Genomic DNA, 19,323 nt, shown 5'->3' with positions numbered 1-19,323 from the left:
TTATGTTGTTTAAACTCAGTTTATGTATGATATGCATTTTCAGTGTTTTGAGTTTCAGTGTTTTGAGTTTTCAGTGTTTTGAAGTTTCAGTGTTTTGGCCTTCTATATTATGAACTTTTCTCATTTTCAGTATTTTGAGTTTTCAGTGTTATGAAGTGAATCTATATATATATATATATATATATATATATATATATATATATATATATATATATATGGGTCTACTACCGGAGATTGAAATTACATGATTTTGAAGTCCGGTAGTAGATGCCCACTAACGCGAAAGTGCACTTCACCACTTAAGCGAATGGTTACGGACCTTCGGGTTAGGGCTTGGGTTAAGGATAGTGGATAGCTAGTAGGGCTATCCACTATCCTTAACCCAAGCCCTAACCCTAAGGTCCATGACTACCACACCACAGTGGAGGAAATTGTATGTCCTCCACTGTGCAGTAGTCACGGACCTATGTCCTCCACTGTGGTGCGATAGCCACGGACCTTAGGGTTAGGGCTTGGGTTAAGGATAGTGGATACCTAGTAGGGCTATCCACTATCCTTAACCCAAGCTCTAACCCTAAGATCCATGACTACTGCAGCACAGTGGAGGACATTGCCTGTTCGTTCTAGTGGTGTTCGCGAAAGTGCACTTTCGGTGAAGTGCACTTTCACGTTAGTGGGCATCTACTACCAGATTTCGAAATAATGCAATTTCGATCTCTGGTAGTAGACCCATATATATATATATATATATATATATATATATATATATATATACATATATATATATATATATATATATATATATATATATATATATTTATATAGATATAGATATGTTCATAGGTTTATAGGTAGGTACTAGGCTATTGGCCCTAGAGCCTATATAGGCCTAGCCAAAAAGGTACCCTGGCTTTTGCCATCCAAGAAAATTATTTTCTTGTGCCCCTGTCAAGAAGAGCCACAGAAGTGATCACCGGGATGAATTTCCTATCTCCCATCCAATCATCAATATTTTTCTTGAAGGGTGCTAATGAGGAACTTTGTTTGATATAGACAGGTAGTTTGTTCCAGAGTATGGGAAGTCTCTGGGACAGGAATCTATCCCTCCAGCATGTTCTGTTTATTGTTGTGACAAGGTTTAGGTCTCTAGAGCATGTAGCTTAGAGGGATTGTTTTTTTTTTTAAGTGGAGCATGTCCAACAGCTCTGGGTTTGTCATAGCTTTGTATGTTAGGCAGAGATCGCCTCTGAGTAGGCAATATGCAACAGAGTAAAGCTGGAGTTTTTTGAGACGGTCTGCATAGGGCATCTGTTTGAGGCCAGTAATCCTCTTTGTGAGGTATTTCTGCGGCTTTTCCAGTTGTTGTAGATGTCTTGTGAGGTACATACCAAAAGGGGCACTGTATTCTATAATGGGTCTAATGAGTGACGAGGGGAGGGGAACAATGACCTGTTTTTTCCTGGATGAGAAACCTTTTGTGATGAGGAGTGCCACGTAGAAGGATTTCCTGACTACTGTGGTGATGTGATTATCAAAAGAGAGACTACTGTCCACCTGTGTCCCAAGGTCTCTTATCACACTTTTGGTGTTAAGTAGACTAACGCTTATGTTGTAGTTCATGGGTACAGAGTTTTTAACAAAAGGGATGACAATGCACTTTTTGGCATTAAGCTTGAGGCCATGGCTTTGACACCAGGCATCTGTCTCAGTGAGGCCCTTTTGTAGGATGTCCACATCGTTAGGAGTTTTGATTATGGCTCCTAGTTTGCAGTCATCTGAGAACTTCATTAGCCAAAGACCTTCTGTGTTAGCCTGTACTTCAGAGAAGTAGATACCAAACAGGAGAGGACCCAGGACTGAACCCTGTGATACTCCACTTGTCACTGGTTTGAAGTCGGATTTGGAGTCTCCTACTTTCACAGTGTGGGTTCTGTCAGTGAGCCAGTTGGCCACCCATCTTGTGACATAGGGATTTATACCTAGTTTAGTGAGTTTATCTATAAATCCAGAGTGGGGGATGGTGTCAAAAGCCTTGATAAGATCTAGATAGGCTGTTTGAACCACCTTACCCTCATCTACGGCTTTGGTGACCGCTTCAAAGAAGTCTATCAGGTTTAGGAGACATGATCTGCCTTTTATAAACCCAAACTGGGTGGGGTTCAGAGTTTGGAGATTATCAATGTCATTGTTTATAAGTTCCATTATGATACGTTCCATAGTTTTGCAGACCAGGCTCGTCAGGCTAATGGGATGGTAGTTCCCGGGGTCCGTGGTGGCTCTCCCTTCCTGGAGTGGGATAACCATCGCTGTGCACCATTCAGTGGGCACAAAGCCTGAGGTAAGGCTATGATTTAACGTGATACTTAGGTGGGGTGCCAGTTCATTTTGTATTTCATGTAGAACACAGCCTGGGATGTTGTCAGGTCCCATGGATGCTGTGTTCTTGGCTTTGGAAACTGTGGTTTTTACCTGTGCAGCCGTGATTACAGGAACTTTGCATTCTTCTGGTATAGAGATGGGCCCTTTAGGGGGTGAGAGGAGGGTAATGTTAGCACTGAATCTATCTGCCAGGATGTTGGCAATATCAGTTGGTTCTGTATATTTAGTGCCATTGTGCTGTAACTTAGAGTAGATCTGAGTGTTGCCATTGATATTCTTGACATAGCTATAGAATGCTTTGTGCTTGTCTTTAGAATCAGTGGCAATTTTGTTTCCATAACTAGCTTTGGAGGATTTTATGTGGGATTTCAGCTTCTTACTGAGACTGGCCAGGGAGTTCCTCCAATCATGGGATTTTACTCTTTTTTTGCAACAGTTTCTTTCTACTGTTGTAGAGTTTTTTATGGCAGGGGACCACCAGATTGGCTTCCTTTTTTTGGAGGATAGCATCTTGGTTCAGTTAGGGATTGCACGATCCATGCACTTGTGTAAGTGCTTATAAAGTGCATTTGTGTAGGATTCAGCAGTTGTACCTCTATTGTCCATCTGCATGGGTGTTGTGAGGTTTGCCACTTCTGTCTTAAGAAGCGTGAAGTTGGCTTTGGAGAAATTTTTTACGGTGGTTTCCCTAATGGGGGGTGGGGCCGGGATGTGGATGTCTAGGGTGATTAGCGTGTGGTCGGATCTGACCAACAAGGAACTGACCTCTGGTGTGGAACACCAGTTGTCCATGTTGGTAATGACCAGGGCTAGGATATTGCTGCCCTGGTGGGGGTGTGGATAAGTTGATCCAAGGCGTTGGAATTTATAAATTCCAGAAAACGTTGAGCAAAAGAGTTGGTACATGAGTAGTTTTCCCAGTTAGGTGGGGTAGTTGAAATCGCCCATTATTAGGGTGTTAGGTTGTACCCTAATATTTTTCAGTGTATCAAGAAATCATTAGTGGGAATCCTGGGTCATGGTGGGGGATCTGTAGCAAGCTACAGTTTGGATTGGGGTCTTGCCCAGGGTTAGTTGCACTTGGATAATCTCAGATGCATTATGCTGAGCAACTAACCTGGAGGTGTAGATATCCTTAATGAATATGGGCACACCTCTGCCTTTAGTGTTTTGGTCCAGGTTAGGTGGCCGAAAGGTGTGGTATGAATTATAGCCTGGTAATGCAGGGGTGCTCTCTGGAGCCTTGAACCAGGTCTCTGTCACTGCACAGATGTCGATGTTCTCCATTTTAACGAGTGCCTCGAGTGAGTGCATTTTGAGGTTTAGACTTCTAGCATTGAGTAGCATTACCCTCAGATTTTGCTTGCTTGTACCTATTATGGTGGTGAATTTGTCATTTGAACCTTGCCTAAAAAAGGCACTATAGGGGTGGCAAGAGCCTTAGCCAGTATCCAGAATCCCAAGGTCAACAGGTGCAGGCCATCTCTGGCAAAGCATTGTGGTCTGTTGATCATGTCATCCTAGGCAGACAGATACTGGATCTCCTTATAATGACACCAGAAGTTTAGCCAATTGCTGAAGTCAATCATTTTGTCCTTGTACTGTGGTATCATTCTGGGTGATGGCAGGATGCTACTCAGGGCTAGGGTCATACCTGTCTGGGCTACAATATCGGACAGCTCCTCCATGTCTCTTTTCATTTAGTCCAGGGAGGTACATCACAGGTCATTCACACCAACATGGACAATGACAGAGTCATATTTGTACTTGTTGTGGAGTGACCTGAGTGCATGCATTATGTGGTGGATCCTGGCACCTGACAGGCAGCTGACAGTAACTTTCTCCTTGTTTAGCCTAGTGAGTGGAACATCAGTGTGACTGACTATAGAGTCACCTATGACTAGAGTGTTGGGTACGTTGTTATATCTTATGGGTTGTGGTTGAGTGGCACACTGAGTTTGTGAGCTATGTGTCATTTGGGTTGTATTGGGGGGTGGAGGTTGCTTGCATTTCTGCTTTGGCGGTCCCTGTTGCTTGGGCAGATTTTTATTGAGAGCCTACGTGAATGTAGGTGTGTGTTTTGTGTTTCTATGTGTGTGTTTTGGTGGTGTAGGTTTTGAGGGACCATGTGATGAGTGTGGTGTGGTGCAAGTGTTTAAAGTCTCCTCTTGACTGTCTAGTCCAGTCTTGGGTGAAAAGAGCTTTGCTTCCAGTTTGGCTATATAAGTGCATCTTTCACAGGTTGTAGTGTTGGGTGGTAGGAGGAGAGGGTTGTCTGTGTACATGAGGCAATTGCTGCATTGCCCCAAGATGCTCAGATTCATCAGGTAGACAGGAGAAAACACCGGGAGCTGACCCTTAGACATGCCTGGATAGGTGCTTATTTATTAAGTACTAAAAACTGTTTTCCTCTAAACAAGTGAGGAACGTTGAGTGCTGTAATAATTTGTAGTTTATTTAGTGCTTACAACAAGTTCTGGACAAGTGCTGAGCTCAAAGTAACAGATTTGATTGCTAAAACTAAAAACTGGCTAGTTCTAAGGGAAAATTCAAAGAGCAAACTTTATGGTGCCGGGAATAGTATAACCCTAGCTAAGCAGCGATGCATAAAGTGTTTTTTTTTTTTTTTTAGATAAGCTACCTAGTGCTTACCACTCCCACTGATAAGCTAGAAGGCTTCCCTCCAATACAGAAAGGCTTGGGGTCACAGAAACATACAAACAGTCCTTGATACAGCAAATCTATATCTGGACTAGGCTACTTACAGGAAACACAGGAAACAAGCTTAGAACTTTTTTTTTTCTTTTTTGTAAAGTGGAAAGGGAGAAAGGAGGAGCAGAAGATAATTCAAGGTTAAGAAACTAAGTGGGTTGGCCTTCTCAGATGTTCTCCCTGTATTAGGTAGAATGAGGTAATGACATTAGACTGGGAGGAGTGTCCCAGATCAAATGTACAGTAGGGGTGGGCAACTGCAAAGCCACCAAGTATAAGAACAGGATACCAATAGGGAGAGAGGGTGGAAAACAAAAATCAGAACAAACAAACCCAAACAGATGCTTAACAATTGTAGAAAATTTCCAGTTAAAACCTCACATACAGTGAAATTAGCTAGAAAAGTATATATATTTATAGTATTTTTTTAGGTGGTTAGTGTTTCACTCATTTTATATATAAGCAGTTGCATTCTCAAGCTAATACTGCCAAGCAGTTTACAATGAGTGGTTTAGTCCTGAGGAATCATAGGGGAAGTGTACATAACATCAATACATTATTCTAAGAAAAAGAGAAGTACACCATTAAAAAAAAGACTAAAAACACAAAAACACTTTGAGGTACTGCTAGGAACCTAGGTTAGAAAGGAAACACCACGACCAAAACTTTAGTGTTTTCATCCCACTTTAATCAAAGAAACTTCATCAGATGATTTCAGATCACCTATGATGAAGTTCCTTTGATTAAAGTGGGACTAAAGTTTTGGTTGTGGTGTTTCCTTTCTAACCTCAACCCCAAGCAGTGCCTCCAAGACTTTTTGTGTTTTTAGTTTTAATTTTTCTTTGATTGCTGGAGTTTCTTATTAAATAATGACTGCAATGCTTTGTTTTTAACACCATACATCTTCGTGCAGAATAATATACTGTATAACATTTAATGAGACATATCAGTATACATATAAAAAAATAAAACATTTGAGGTCAGACCAAAAATGGTACTGTTAACAGAAATAAAATAAAATAAAATAAAAGAATACATGTTATAGCTTTTTTGGTTCAGTTTTATTAAAATAGTATATTAAACCAATGTAAATCTGTTTATAGTGATTGTAAGTATTACTTTAATACAACTGGACTAAAGCATTCTTTATCTTCTTATGGTCAGTTAACATATGTAAAAGTACTACATTAAACTATAATGTAGTGTCGTGAAAGATTACCTCTGATAACAATTTTGGCTCTCTGAAAACTGACAACTTTGCATTTATATTTGGCAAAGACACAAAAACTTGTGAGGTAATGTGTAAAGAGGTAAAAGCAGGACCTGTGACTGCATTTCTTATTTAATTTTTAAAAATGTGAAGGTGTTTCAATAAGTTGGTTTGTATTTCTTGTCATAGTTTACCTAGCAGTCAAGAACTAATGGAAATATTTAGCTAAGAAAATAGCTAAAACTTATTTAGCCAGTCAGTATTTCTTCATATATGTCTGTAGTTTAAGCAGAAGAGCAAACAATTTTGTCAAAGCTATGAATTTCCACAATTACCCAATTCCTGCACACTTCTTCCATTTCCAACCTTGCACCACAAATCAGGTTTCTAAACAAACTTCACGAGTGCGGAAATGAATAAACTATGCATATTTGTTTTATCACAAGGCTTATTTTTCCCTAAACTATGACATACAGCTATAAAATGTGCATAAATACAGTTAGAGTTTTCTTTCTTAATATGGATACAGGTGTACATATATTATATCAGAGTTCACATCAATGTGTAGAAGGAAATAAAAAATGTTAGGGTTCACAGTGATGTAAAAGAATATGAAAAATGTTAGGGGTCAGTTCTAACATTTCTTCACTAATTACTAAGATTTATGCCAGTCTGTCTAAAACACTGTCAGTAAACTCAGCTTTGCTAAGGCCACACAGAAAAAAAGCACCAAAATATAAAAAATTAAATTGTCAGAAGACACCAGCAGAAAATGCAGAAAACACAGTCATATGCACAATTCTATATACTACAACATACTTCTTGTGTAGGTGACAATCCTTAATCATGCTCCATGGTCCTCAAATCTAACCTTCCATCTAGACCTAAAGTCATTATCTACTGCAAGTAGTAACATGCAGTGCTTGTCATTCAGTGAGACATTCAGGCAAACACACTTTAACCAAATGGCTACAATGAATCAGTTTTTGAAAGTATTTTCTTTACTGAGCAGTACTATTCTGTGCCTAGTGTCCAGAATGCAAATTTGCAACCTTGCAATAATGTGAAGCTGAGCAAAGATTTCATTCTTGCAAGAGTAACTGCTGTACTGGTGGACAGAAAGAGCCAGTTTCAGTGTCATTTAAATGGTGTAAGGAAATAAAGATAGAACTGATATGATGCCCACGTCTCCCACTTCTGGACTAGAGTATGCTAGAGTCCTCCCCTCATGTACTAGAATATGCAAAGTATTCCCTTCCTGTACTTAAGCATGCTGAGGTCTTTCCTCCTGTACTTGAGCATAACGAAATCTTCCCCTTCTATACTTGAGCATGCCAAAGTCTTTCCTTCCTGTATCTGAATATGCTGAAATTCTCCCTCTTATACTAGAGCATACTGATGTCTTCTTCTCCTCCTGTACTAGAGCATACTGATGTCTTCTTCTCCTGTACTAGAGCATACTGATGTCTTCTTCTCCTGTACTAGAGCATACTGATGTCTTCTTCTCCTGTACTAGAGCATACTGATGTCTTCTTCTCCTGTACTAGAGCATGCTGCATGTCCTGTATGTGAACATGCCAGAGTCTTTCCTTCCTATACTAGTGCATACTGAAGTCGTTTCTTCATGTACCTGAGCAAGCTGAAGTCTTCCCTTCCTTTATTTGAGCATGCAATGTATTCTTCGCCTGTACTAGAGCATGCTAGTAATGAAGGCTGCAGCTGGACAGTGACACACATACACATACTGCAAAGGTACACACACGCTTCCATAACATGTATATTAACAGAAAATAATCAGCAGACAGAATTTTTTTTGGCTGGTTAAATGCTTTAGAACTGCTCTGGCCACATTTTCCCGGTCAGATTGTTAAACCAAAATTTCACTCCTGTAAAAATATGTTATTTCTTCCTTGAAGACAGACACGGTTATTTTCTGGCTCATTTGACGGTATAAGACACAACTATAATATTAAGGCCTTTCCTTTTTATGGAATATAAAAGAATACAGATGGACTAACATTCATAATCCATATGGTTGCAGCTACAGCTAGACTATATCAGAAAAGATCAGATGAAATAGTTAAGGTACTGTTTAGGCTGAGAACATGGAGGTAGGAGCTGGACAGTACACAAGAAAAAAGATAGTGTAAACCCTAAAGTTTCATTATGTATTTAATCTTATGTACTTGTGAAACTGGCCCTTATTGAAGTATAGTACTGATTTTTCAAAAAAATTCCTTATTTTATGAAAAAAAGTTCACAATATTTCTACATGTAATGTCAGTCCTGTGAATCACAAAGTAGAAATGGATGGCACATGTCAGAAAGTTGAAGCCTTTCTCCGTAACAGCATGTTTCTATCTTTCATCATGAAGTATGAAGCCTTGTGTAGCATATCATCCATATTTTATGAAAATACATGCCATTATTCTCCACAGAGACTATGTACCATGGCAGCTCATTAAATGAGACTACATGGCTCTTCCTTCTCCCAAAAACTTGTCTTGCCAACACAGTTTTAAAACAAAGCAATAAGACAGTGTGTATTTGTATGTTTCACATAAGGTCTGTAAACTAGAGCTATCTGAGCACAGAAGCAGAAAAGCATATGCTGGTGAACATAAACCTGACTGCTGTGTTAATTATGGTTGTCTTTCATTTTTATTCAACAGAAATGACCCACTAGAAGCAGAATTTTTGAAAGAAGACTACACTTAATAGTTCACAAAAGAGAGTTGAGGGACGGGCACAGAGGCACTGTGGTCTTTGTACCCTTTACCTAATAAATATATCCCTAAGGTCAGTACATCTGGAGGGTAAAGGACATTTACCCCACTGCAATGGTTTAGAATATAATCCCCTATGTCGCCACAGACTGATAGACACACCAACACAAGACACAGATGTGTGCGCGCGCACACACATACACACACACACACACACACACACACACACACACACACACACACACACACACACACGCACACACACACACACACACACACAAAAACACAGATATAAGCAATTAATGTAATAACATCCTGCAAGTGAATGCAATAAATCTTATTGTACAAATCAGTATATTACAACTCTAGGAGTTCCAAATCAGTTAAGTTTAAAACATCATCACTTTTAAGTTTATAACCTCTGAGTCATGACTTCTACTCACCCCCCCCCCAATAAAAAGGCATATTTTTTTATTTTTTAGTACTGTATGGTTAACAGTACTCAGATGGTTTGCTGAAGTGGGACTCAGGAAATCTCACTTCACTGACTTGGACAATGATGTTTCTCCAGCTGAGGACAAATTTTGATAAGTATGGGAAAACTATGCTTTTCATTTTCAAAAATTGCTGGGTTTTTTTGTATGTGCATTTCTGAAAGTGTTTGTGTATGTGGGGGGTGTGTCTGTCTATATTTTATATAAAGGTTAGTGTCACTTGCAATTAAGATACCAATAAAATTTAATTAAGCACTTTCATCCAAGATGCACACATCATCTTTTTTAGAATGCATACCATGTTGTTAATAAAGATTATAAAGTTAAGACCAGCATCACATGCCTTTAAATACTTAAAATATTTATATATTCCAATACTTATAAAAAAGGTACAGTCAATATTAAGTAATTATCTGTCATGAGAAGAAGACAGGTTTTGTAAGGTCCATTGAAAATAGTCCATTAAAGTGTATACTCTTCACTAAATAAATAGCCTCAGTAGAAGAGCCCAGAGAATGAGAGGAAGAATTCACCTTATCAAAATCCTGAAGAGGAAGAAGCATACACTGGGAGTATATAAAATTCCCATCTTTACTAGATGAGTTAGGGAAAGGAGCTTAGTTTCTTTTTGCCTTCTTGAATCTTCATGGGTACATGCAAAAGGTTACCTCTCTATGCTGAGTCTAGAAATTTATTTCAGTCTTATGAAAGTATGAACACAGGTTCTTGCTATTCAGTGAGATTTCCTACATTATATTAAAATGCTTCCTAACCAAGGTCTTATAGTCAAAAGAAGGAATAAATAAAAATGTAACCTAATTCGAATCAGTTATGGTGAGCTTATCTTGGATAAATAATGCAGTGATAGGTTCATCCACTGCTGTGGCCCTAGGCTCCGTTATGTGCCTAGGGACCATCAGTATAGGAAATGATGAAAGTGTTACTATGGTCTTATATTTTGGCAGCAACAATGCTGGATAGTAGAATTTTGATACTTATGGTGACAACTTCCAGTCCCCAGTTTTAGAAGTCATTTAAATGTTCAAAACCACCTCATAAATGAAATTACGGCTTGAGGATGTATATTGTTTTCTTTTACATCTTTTGCTGCATCCTTTGATGAGTCGACTTTCTTGACTTTCAACTTATCATATTGCTGTTGTTTCCTGTCAAGTTGAAAAATAAAATAATGAAAAAAAAACCACTTAAGACACCTGATGAAGTCTTGGTTGTTATTTTGTAAAGAGATCAAAGAGATTACTGATTTGTTTGTATTTTCAGTCTTCATAGATCCTTATTGTCTTCTATCTTTGGAAATTATTATTGTTTGCAATGCAAAGTATAATTGTAGTAATCACAAACAACCATAATCACAAATTAATATCTGATTAAGTTCTCAAAATTACTGAAGAAAATGATGAAGTGCCGATATGCACACTCCACATCTCGAACAATATCACCCCAAAACTAGTGCAGGACTAGAAACCCTGGGAGTGGCCACAGATCAGTACCTCCATGGAATATGGGCTTGAGAAGACCATAGACTTTCTTTGGCATAAAGCAGAGATTATGAAAACTCTGTGGGAAGGAAGGGTAAATCAGGTAACTTATTTATTTATTTTTAGTGGGGTTAATGCACTAATCAACACTGACCAATTTCTGGCTCATACCAGGTGAAATGCAAAACATTTTACAAACTAATAGTACAGAAATGTAACCAATTTTACTGTGACCATAACCCTCAGCCAAAGAGAAGAAAATGGTATATTAAAAAGGGATTGCAGCTTGTAGTTATGATCAGGAAATAGCAAATCTATTTTTTTAAGTTCAGGAAATTATTATGGCAATGCTAATTCAGAAAAGTCTACAAATTTGGACATGACTAATCAAGTACTGCTGCAAGTTGTATACAGAGTGCGCCAGTGCATACACTTGGGCATGACTAATCAAGTACTGCTGCAAGTTGTATACAGAGTGCACCAGTGCATACACTTGGACATGACTAATCAAGTACTGCTGCAAGTTGTATACAGACTGCGCCAGTGCATACACTTGGACATGACTGATCAAGTACTGCTGCAAGTTGTATACAGAGTGCACCAGTGCATACACTTGGGCATGACTAATCAAGTGCTGCTGCAAGTTGTATACAGACTGCGCCAGTGCATACACTTGGACATGACTAATCAAGTACTGCTGCAAGTTGTATACAGAGTGTACCAGTGCATACACTTGGACATGACTAAGCAAGTACTGCTGCAAGTTGTATACCAGTGCATACACTTGAACATGACTAAGCAAGTACTGCTGCAAGTTGTATACAAAGTGCACCAGTGCATACACTTGGACATGACTAAGCAAGTACTGCTGCAAGTTGTATACAGAGTGCGCCAGTGCATACACTTGGACATGACTAATCAAGTACTGCTGCAAGTTGTATACAGAGTGCACCAGTGCATACACTTGGGCATGACTAATCAAGTACTGCTGCAAGTTGTATACAGACTGCGCCAGTGCATACACTTGGACATGACTAATCAAGTTCATAGGTTCATAGGTTTATACTAGGCTATCTGCCCTAAGGCATTTATAAGCCTAGCCCAAATTTTTGTGGCTTACGCCACCCCTTATATGAAAAAATACTGTGCCCATTAGTTTGTTGTGCCTCTGTCCAGCAGTGACACAGAGATGATTCCCGGGGTACACCTACGATCTCCCATCCACAGGTCAAGATTTCTCTTGAACAGAGCCAGCGAGGTGCTCTGCCTCACATGGACCGGGATTTTATTCCACAGCATAGGGAGTCTCTGAGTGATAAATCTATCCCTCCAGCACATCCTATTTATATCCGTGCTAAGGTTTAAGTTGCTTGCTCTAGTGGTTTTGGTGGATTTGGATTTTTTGAGGTGGAGCATGTCCATTAATTCCGGGTTGGACATGGCCTTGTATGTCAGGCACATGTCACCTCTGAGCAGACGGTATGCGACTGAATGGAGCTGGAATTTCTTCAATCTGGCAGCATATGACAGATTTTGGAGTCCCTTTATCCTTTTGGTGAGGAACTTTTAGGGTCTCTCCAATTGCTGCAGATGTCGGGTGAGATACATCCCGAATGGGGCATTGTACTCGATCATTGGTCTGATAAGTGAAGAGTACAGGGGAACAATGACCTCACTAGATCTGGATGTGAATCCCTTCATGATCAGGTGGGCAATGTAGAAGGTCTTTCTAACCACTTTAGCAATGTGAGTGTCAAAAGAAAGGCCACTGTCAACCTGGGTCCCCAGGTCCCTGATAACCTCTTCTGTGCTTAGTGGATTGCCACCTATATGGTAGCTTGGGGTTACCTTGTTTTTCCCGAAGGGTATGACTATACATTTTTTGGCGTTTAACTTCAGGCCATGGCTCTGGCACCAGCTATCTGTTTCCGTGAGTCCCTTCTGAAGGATAGCCGTGTCCGATGCACTTTCCACTATGGCGCCCAGTTTGCAGTCGTCTGCAAACTTTGTCAGCCAAAGTCCTCCCATGTTGGCCTGTACGTCTGAGAAGTAGATGCCGAACAATAGGGGTCAAGGACCGAGCCCTGTGGGACACCACTTGTGACCGGCTTGGAGTCTGACATAGCGCCAGCAACTCTAACCCTGTGGGTTCTGTCCTTAAGCCAGTTTGCAACCCATCTTGTGACATATGGGTTTACATTTAAGCTGGTAAGTTTTTCTACAATACCCGAGTGGGGTATTGTGTCGAAAGCCTTTGCAAGGTCAAGGTAGGCTGTATGGACTGCCTTTCCCTCATCAATGGCCTTGGTGACTGTTTCAAAGAAGTCAACCAAGTTCAAAAGGCATGATCTTCCCTTGACGAAGCCAAACTGGGTCGGGTCCAATGTCTGCAAGTCCCCTATATCTTTGTTTATGAGCTCCATTATGATCCTCTCCATAGCTTTGCAGACTAGACTTGTTAAGCTTATGGGGCGGTAATTACCAGGGTCTGTAGAGGCACTGCCTTTGTGGAGTGGGACCACAGTTGCCGTACGCCACTCCTTGGGCACGTATCCTGAGGTAAGGCTGAGATTAAACAGCTGCCATATGTGCGGGTTTAATTTCTCATTTAGCTCGTGTAGCACACAGCCGGGGACACCATACGGTCCCATTGATGCTGTGTTTTTAGCTTTAGAGAGAGCAGCTTTCACCTGCACATTTGAGATGTCTGGGAGGCTACACTCCGCTGGGATAGTTATCTCTCCTTTAGGGGGGAGAGGGGGGTGAAGTTTGCACTGAACCTGTCTGCCAGTATGTTGGCAATGTCTGTGGGTTCAGTGATTTTTGTATAATTTTGGACTAATTCTGAGCATATCTGGGAGTTTCCACCCAGGTTCCTAACATAGCTGAAAAAGGCCTTATGATTGTCCTTTGAATCCATGGCAATTTTTCTCTCAAAATTGGCCTTAGTTGATTTTATGAGTGCTCGTATTTTTTACTAATAATGATCAGGGGTGACTTCCTTTTATGGATTTTGTTCTATCATGTAATAGCTTTCTCCTCTTATTGTAAAGTTTGTTAATGGCTGGGGTCCACCAGACTGGACGTTTGCCCTTTGTGGAAAGAGTCTTGGTTTTATTTGGGATTGCCTGATCCATGCAGTCCTAGAGGTGTTCATAGAAGGCATTTGTAAGGGCTTCCGCAGCTTGGGTTGTGGTTTCCACTGGCTCAGGGGCCTTGAAGGATACCACACCAGTCTTGAGTAGTGTGAAGTTTGCTTTAGAGAAGTTCTTCACTGTGGTCTTTTTTGTTTGGGGTGGGGGCGGGATGTGGATTTCCAGTGAGATTAGTTTATGATCAGATCTCACCAATGAGGGATATACTTCCAGTGTGGAGCATTTTGTCCCCATGTTTGTGATAATGAGATCGAGTATATTTTCTCCTCTCGTGGGAACAGTGGCTACCTGTTCCATGGCATTTGAATTTATGAACTCCAGGAACCGTTGGGCTAGAAAGTTAGGGCTTGAGTAATGTTCCCAGTCTATATTCGGGTAGTTGAAGTCACCCATTATGATGGTGTTTGGAGATACATTTATACCCTCCAGTGTCTTCAGGAAGGCTGTGTGGGGTTCCTGAGTTTGAGAGGGTGGCCTGTAGCATGCTACAATTTGTAGAGCAGTTTTGCCTAAGTACTGCTGCAAGTTGTATACAGTGGTCTATAATATATTCTCAAAAGCCGACAATGTAGAATCTGACATTGTCAACATGAGGATATCGAACGCTCAGAATCTCGAACGTGTAAACGGAAATCTCCATAAGGGAAGATTTCCATTTACTGCAATGTAGTGCAGTCTCAGAGTTGGTATATTTAAGTAGCGGGGGGTGTGGGGGTGCAGAGGGGCTTGCCCCCTGCTTAAACCTGTCATGGTACTTTTTTCTTTTCTTTTTTTTTGTCTTTTTATAAGGTCGATGTTTGAAGACATCGACCATATGGTGTCGACCATATGTTGTTCGATGTTTTCAAACGTCGATCTTGTAATATAGACCTGTATACAGAGTGTGCCAATGCATACACTTGGACATGACTAATCAAGTACTGCTGCAAGTTGTATACAGATGTGCCAGTGCATACTTAAACAATTAAGTACTGGACAGCCAAGGATGAAGTCATTTTGAAAGGGTGGACTAAATAACTGTGCAAACATTTATGACTTATTATACTAGATAAGCATCTGGTGTCAGAGATGATTGCCTATTATTGCTGGGTTTTTTAGATAGAGTCCCTTCTCAAGATCATGAAATCTTAAACCTAACTCACTCTGAAATACTGCAAATGAAAAGCTCAATCAGATCAAATGTATGGTTGCCTAATACAGCTTAGGATATAGAATAATAAGATGCACTATTAGACATGAAAATCTGTTTGGTAGACTGCGAGTGTAACTCTGCAGATGAGATGGGGAAAAAGGGGGATCTCTACTTAGTAAGTAGGACATCACTGCACAAGAAGGAAGTACCCAGTGCTGCACATGGATATAAGGGAGCTGATTGTGGGCAGCCTAAACCACCCCAAAAGAGTCCACCAGTAACAGGGAAAGCCACTAGTTCAGGTACATGGCCAGGATCAAGGGTTAAATGTTTTAAATGTAACTAGTGGGATCACGTATCATATAGATGTCCATGGAAGCAAGGTGGGGAACAAAAGGTGGGGGAGCCAGCAAGTGGAAATAACAGTATGCCAGTGGTAAATTGTCTGGAGACAACAGGGGTACCAAACTATCACCAGAGGTTACATCCTATCTTAGTGGGTGGAAAACAGGCCGCCGTTAAGAGAGACCAAGCCTCTGACATAACCATTGTGAAGCTTGCAGTGGTTGAAGAGGAGTAGTACTTACTTGGTCAGTCCACTCCAGTCAGAGCTTTAGAGGGGAACCCCATTCCAAATGCCTTTGGCCAGGGTTCACCTTGAATGGGAGGGTGGAGGAGGAAGCAAGCAAGTAGGTGTGTTTGAGGATGTCACTGAAGATGTCCTGATAGGGAATGATTTTGATAATGCAGTACCTTGTGTACATGCAGTCACATGCAGTCAGGCTTGGAGACAAGCATGTGAGTCTGGTAGCCTGGGGGAGACCCAGACAGACCTCACACCTGGAGCCAGTGCTGGTGAGGTGGCTGTTTCACGGTGGGAGCTACCCTGTAGCAGTGAGCCTGAAGGTGAGCCACAGCTGCTGGTAGGTACTGATGTTCCCTTGGACAGAGTGACTGCAAGGGCAAAGGTGAGTGGTAGTATCCAGGCTGACAGTGAGCCACCACTGTCAGAGGATACTAGACTTCCTGTGGAAGTGGAACTGGGAAGAGGTACAAAGACAGAGTTGAGACAGCCTCAGCTCTCGGACCCTACACTGAGAGGATTGAAGAAGGTAGCTAGGGAGGTGCCTGATTATCAAGGAAAAGGGGAGTCTGTATACTGGAACAAATGGTTACTGTATAGAGACTGGACCCGTGAGGGAGGGCTAGAGGGTGAGGTAATACAGCAGTTGGTAGTCCCTAGAGCCTACCATCTGGCACATCTAGCTATAGCCCCTGACATTCCTTTTGCAGGTCATATGGGCATAAAGTGTACCAAAGAGACGTATTATGCAGAACTTTTATTGGCCTGGGATTGCAAGGGATGTAAGAGGGTACTGCAGGACCTGTGAACAGTGCCAAAAAGTAGACAAGGCAGGAGATAATGTGAAAGCTCCTTTGATGCCTTTGCTTGTGATTAAGGAGCCATTTCAGAGGGTAGTTATGGATATTGTGGGGCCTCTGAGTACCCCAAGTTCCAGAGTGAAGAGGTATACCCTAGAGGTAGTAGATTATGTTACTAGATACCCCGAGGCAGTGGCTCTGTCCTCCTTTGAGGCAGAGAAGGTGGCCAATGCTTTGTTAGAGATTTTCAGGTGGGTAGGTTTCCTGAGAGAAATACTGACTGACAGAGGTTCCAATCTCATGTCAGACCTGCTGGCTTGGCTGTGGAAGTGCTGTGGGGTGAAGCACCTAAAAACACCCCCCTACCATCCCCAGACTAATGGTCTTGTGGAGAGGTTAAACGCTACACTAAAGACCATGCTACAGACATTTGCAGACCAGTTTAAGAGAGAGTAGGACAAATATTTGCCCCATCACAGGCCAGATAAGGTAGTGTGGATCCCAGCCTGTGAGCAGGAATTCCAAAAGCTTAAAGGAGTTTTCGGAGGACCTCCTATGTTAGCCAGTCTAGAGTACAGCAAATAATTGTGTGTGTGTGTGTGTGTGTGTGTGTGTGTGTGTGTGTGTGTGTGTGTGTGTGTGTGTGTGTGTGTGTGTGCGTGTCTGTGTGCGTGTCTGTGTGCATGTCTGTGTGCGTGTATGAAAATCAAATCTCAAAGAGTGTGCCTGTCAGCTGCTTGGAGCAGGGACACAAAGCACTGGTTTCACAGAGAGAGTGCTGGAGGACTTTGCTTGGACACTTGGCTGAGGACCCAACCCTACAGCTGTGCCAGTGGGGAGTCTTATTGGGGATATGGAGAGAGAGGCAGGACCCAGCCCCTAGACTGACTGTGTTCCCTGTGTGCTCCTAAGGGAAACTGTGCTTGATGCAGAGAGCTGCATCTGAAACTACTGAGTATATCCATGTTTGTTCCAAGTGAACATCCCTCTCCAGTTCCAGTGGTGAAGATTCAGGCTCCTTGATTACTGGCCCAGAGTGGGGACGTCACAGGACTTGAATGGTGCCATGAGCCAAATGGGCATGAAGCAGATCTGGAAAGAAAGAAAGCTGTTCCTGTGGAGGTTGAGGGATGCCCAGAAAAGGAGGAAGGGATTTCCACACCATAAAATATCCATGTTGGATGACATACAAAACACAAGAGTCTTGAGTGGCCTTTAACCAATTGGGAAGGGACAGGGAAAAATGAAGGGATAAAGGAACCTGCCCTGGGAAAAGGGGAAGCAAACTGTCAGACAGGACATGGTTTGCCTTGAAAAGGAGGCTTCTGAGAAGTAGGAATCTGAGTAGACTTGGCTGGGGGTACATGCTTAGAACCCTTTTTACCCTTAGCTGGAAGGTGGGACAGTCTGCAAACAAAGGCAGATTGAATGGATAATTTCTCTGATATTTAGGGATAAGGAAACAAAAATATGTTTCAATTCTTGCAAGGCCTTGCCTTTTTCTTAGAGGTACTTAAAAAGCTCAGCAGCAGCAGAGCCAACAACATCCTTAGTATCAACAGCAGCATCCAACAATTTAGCTTTAATGTCATTGTGTAAAGGCAGAATAAGAAGCCAAGAATAGTGCCTCAACAGAGAACCAAATGGAGCAGCCCTAGAAGAAGCATCAGCTGCATTAAAGATACACTTAATAGAGAGACGAGCCACTTAATAGGAAGAACCCAATAAGGAAAGGGCCGAGACCTTCCCTTCTGAATTAGAAGGTCAGAAATTGCCTGTGAAGCTTGAGAAAGAAGGACTAAAACACACCTGGTCATATGAGTCTGGTAATAAATAACCCTAAAAGCCAGGGTGGCAGCAGTATAGACCTTTTTGCCAAGACATTCACATTGCATGGCTCTACTATCATTATCTGAAGAAAGTAGTTTAGTACAGGGCAAAAGTTTAGAAGGTTTGTCAAAAGATACAGACACCACAGAAGGATCAGCAGAATGACATTTGTACACAAAATTAGTCTTCAGGCACCTTGTAAAATCTGTCAGGTTTCTCTGGAGATGAAGGCTGAAATTCAGGGGTAAAAGAGGCTGATGAAAAGGTATCTAAGAGGGCAGACAAGACAAGACTAAAGTAACAGTGGAATGTGTGGGAAAATCTGTCTGGATGAGTTAATAATACCTCTTTTAACTATCAGAAACCTGAAAACATATAAGTTCATAGGTTAGTACCAGGCTAACTGTCCTTGTGGGCCATTTTAAGCCTAGCCAATTACCCCATTTGAGAATCAAACCCTGCACCTTGTGTCTACAAGGTAAACACCTTAACCATTTGCCATCCTCCCATTTGAAATATTCCATCATGCAGGAAATGCATGAAAGGTAGAATTTGGACTAATAGAATTCTCTTCCTTATACCAATATTCCAAAGTAGAAGGGATTTGAGAAGAATATGCCAATGACTCTTTCCCAGAATCCATATCCTCTTCAGAGGATTCCTGCTGTCTAGACCTTTACGAGGAGTAGATGACCAGGGACAAACTGGTACAAGAACTTCCTGAGATGGCTTCAAGGCCATTAAGTGATTAAACAACCCCTGGGTAAAATCCTGCCATTCACATTGGGGATCTTTAACAATAG

The sequence above is a fragment of the Protopterus annectens genome, chromosome 10.part0 (assembly GCF_019279795.1).
Source record: "Protopterus annectens isolate FY-2018-M chromosome 10.part0, PAN1.0, whole genome shotgun sequence".
NCBI lineage: Eukaryota > Metazoa > Chordata > Ceratodontiformes > Protopteridae > Protopterus > Protopterus annectens.
The sequence above is the reverse complement of the archived record's forward strand: the minus strand, read 5'-3'. Positions refer to the sequence as shown.